The 3,567-nt window shown below is 30.3% G+C and overlaps 1 long non-coding RNA gene across 1 annotated transcript; it reads right to left on the reverse strand.

Annotated features, from left to right (window-relative positions):
• Window positions 1–887: 887 nt before the first annotated feature.
• Window positions 888–3,165, reverse strand: LOC140872311 (uncharacterized). The gene is made up of 3 exons (XR_012147781.1): window positions 3,012–3,165; window positions 2,538–2,607; window positions 888–1,169 (listed from the first exon to the last, which is right to left on the reverse strand). It is a non-coding gene; the product is annotated as an uncharacterized lncRNA (long non-coding RNA).
• Between the last annotated feature and the right edge of the window lie 402 nt (window positions 3,166–3,567).

Here is a 3,567-nt window from a genome sequence, read left to right on the forward strand (position 1 = left end):
AGCAGTACAAATGGTCTGATTATGTTGTAGTTATTTCTTTATTTGTGGTATACTATAGCTTAATTTTGGTATCCATGATACCCAATATGTGGTACCATGAACACATATATGACTTAGTGATCTTTGTATTGTATGGTTTTAGTAGTACGAATGGTCTTACTACGTAGTATGCATCTCTTGGTTTGTGGTACACAATAGCTTAGTTGTGGTATCAATAATACCCAATGCACGGTACCATGGACACGTGTATGAGTTAGTGGTCTTCGTTCTTGTATGGTATCAGCGGTAAAAATGCTCTTTTTTTTAGTACTTATGTTTTTATTTGTGGTACACTTGTAGCTTAAATATGATATCAATAATATCCAATGCGTAGTACCATGTACATATGTATGAGTTAGTGATATTTGTTTATGTGGTATAAGTAGTACGAATGATTTCAATATATAGTACGTACATCTTGATTTGTGGTACACAATAGCTTAATTGTGTTATCAATAATACCCAATGTGAGGTACTATAAACACATGGGTTGCGGTTTTCATTTGTATGATATTAGTTCTATTAACTACTCTGCTTGTTGTGGTTATTCTTGTTTTTAGCTTAATTAGTAGTAATTTTGCATTCACCCAATATACTCATATTGTTATCAAAATAATGCTACCTTCAACTCAATATTGGTACTACATGTGGCTAAACCAAACAATACGAATTTATGATGAATAACAATATTACTACAGTACTTGAAACCATGATTTTCATCTACAATTAGAAGAAACTAGCAACTAAATTACATGTACAAAATAGTTCATTAATTCAAGCACAAAATAAGGTCCAGTGCAACGACCATGCAAATGGTTACGTAACGGGTAAAAAATGGAAAAAAAATATCATTCAACCGGCAAGATTTGATAACATGATATCAACCTAAAAACACTTTAAATACATGATACGACTATTTAGGATATTCCCCGGTAAAAAATATAACTCCATAAATTAGTTCAAGTGAACAATTCATTCGTATTACTACTATGATACAAACGTCATTAAAATAAACACTGAGTTTCACAAAAGGATCATAAAAGAAATGATGCGCCACTAATACTTCCGCTGGATCGAGTACAAGTTCTTGTAGATGCATTCTCGCAAATTTTTATTATACCATTTTTTTCCTGTGAATTGAAAAAAGAATGTCAGATTTTTACTTGTAATATCATAAGAATGAAAGATTTTTCTGTAGAGCAATCATAATACTATAATGTACAAATATAACAAATGTAAGAACTTTACTTGTAAGTCAAACAAATAAAAAACTATGCTAGCAAAAGATAAACCAAATATTAGTTAATGGGTTCTTTGCAAGTTCGTCGATTCTAGTGTTTCTTATGATACCGATCACACTTTGACATCCAGAGTACTATTTGCAATAGTATCTTTTAAGCTAATTAGAATTGTTGATGAAAAAGATAATATAAAACTTAACATAATGAAAAGATTAATTGGACAAATTATTTAGCTAAATACCAAAACAAACCATATGAGTTTCCTATATGACTTTAAGAAAATCTTTCTAAATTAAAAACAAAACACAAATCAAATAAAGCTAGAATATTCGACAATACACCAAAAGAGCTCAAATAGAGCCAACATGATTCGATTAAACCAACATAAATCGAAAGAAACTAGAGATAATTAAAAAAAACATAGCACAAATGGAATACATAAACCACAACCACCAAAAAGTAATATATATGCAAAACTGAAAATACAATGACAAATTGGCCATACACAACAACAACAAACCGTAAACACAAGTCACACATAAACTTGCGCAAATCACACAATAACAATGCAAATTCGAAAGCAAAGAATTCAAGGTATAACCCAACCACCAACAAACCAATAACATGTTGGATCAAACACATTGTCTAAGGTATTTGCAGAATCAACTTTACGATATTAACATGACTACAAAAAATTTATTGTCAACTAAAAAAGTGACTATCCTAGGATCGTTTTATTATTATTTTTGGTCCGGTGCCTAGTTTCTCCAATATATATGTTCCACATTAAGCTTTTAGTAATAAAAATTTTAAGTTATATTATTTTTAACACAATCTAAAGAAATTAAACAACAAAGATAGAAAGATGTGGATGAAGTGAGAGAAAACGGAAAAAAACCACAAATAAAGGATCATAAATCAACAACAAACTGACACAACCTAAAAAACAGCAAATTGCATAAACTTATTCTTTCTAGTATAAATCAATTCCAAACCATATAATCAAAAATATTTCAACCGGCTATCGAATGGAGAAAAATATAACAAATTTATCAAATTGTACCTACTTTCTTCTAGGTGACTATCTGTTTAAATTCTTGCAATTGCTTATTCGAAAGCATCTTTTTCTAACACGAGCATCCTAGTATAAATCAATTCTAAACCATATAATTTTCAAGAAATGGCAAGCGAACCTTAAATTCACAATTATTATTATCAATTGAATAAAAAAAATCAGAAGAAAGACCAGAAACTCACTACTATCTTGGTAACTGATCTATGTTGAAGTCGTTGGCGTGTGGGCTTTGGCCGCTGGTAAAGTTTTCTACTGGATGGCCAACAAATTTCAATATTCTAACATAAATTCAACATAAATCGATATACATGAGTGATTGAAAATTTTCAATGAAAACAATTATACCTAAATACATAATTAAAAAATAGAATTTTGAAACTAAACAAGAATGAAAACTATCTTAGTTAACTTAAAATATTTACAATATATTTCCAAAATTTAATAAAATCCTCCTCAAATTCACGACAAATGTGGAAATATAAGTAGAAGAAAACTCAATACGACAGTGAATAAACACAGTATAGGAAAAACACATCAATTGAAAAAACTAGCATAAATCAACAAGAAACTATTGAAAAATCCCCAAATAGAAAAAATAACAGAAAAATGATGAGAAATCGAATAAAAAAATACTGAAAATTCGAGGTCCTCACAACCTTCCTAGAGTCGCTTCGACATTTTGTTCGTCGGTTGAAATAGCCTCCTTTTACCAGAGGGTTTTGCCGGTCATTGACTAAGGCGGCCGTTTTTGGGATAAGTTGGCCGGTGGGATTTGACGTAGTGGGCGATCAAGGGGTTTAGGGATTTCTGTCGTGCTAGAGGTGAGGGGGGAGGAGAAGATGAAATAATAAATGATAAATAATAATAATAATAATAATAATAATAATAATAATAATAGGGAAAATAAGTTTTTTGATCCATTAACTTGTTCATGTTTTGGTTTTGGTCCATTAACTTTTCCGATGTGAGTTTTGGTACACTAACTTTGCATTTTCAATGTTTTTTGGTCCAACTGCATACGTGTCAATTTTTGATTGGTCCAAAATGATGACTTTGACCAATCAAAAGCTGACACATATGCAGTTTGACCAAAAAACATTGAAATGCAAAGTTTGTGTACCAAAACCCACATAAAAAATGTTAATGGACCAAAATCAAAGGAGGTAAAGTTATTGGATCAAAAAATTTATTTTCTCATAATAATAATAATGG

The sequence above is a fragment of the Henckelia pumila genome, unplaced genomic scaffold (assembly GCF_033568475.1).
Source record: "Henckelia pumila isolate YLH828 unplaced genomic scaffold, ASM3356847v2 CTG_461:::fragment_3, whole genome shotgun sequence".
In the NCBI taxonomy this organism is placed as follows: domain Eukaryota; kingdom Viridiplantae; phylum Streptophyta; class Magnoliopsida; order Lamiales; family Gesneriaceae; genus Henckelia; species Henckelia pumila.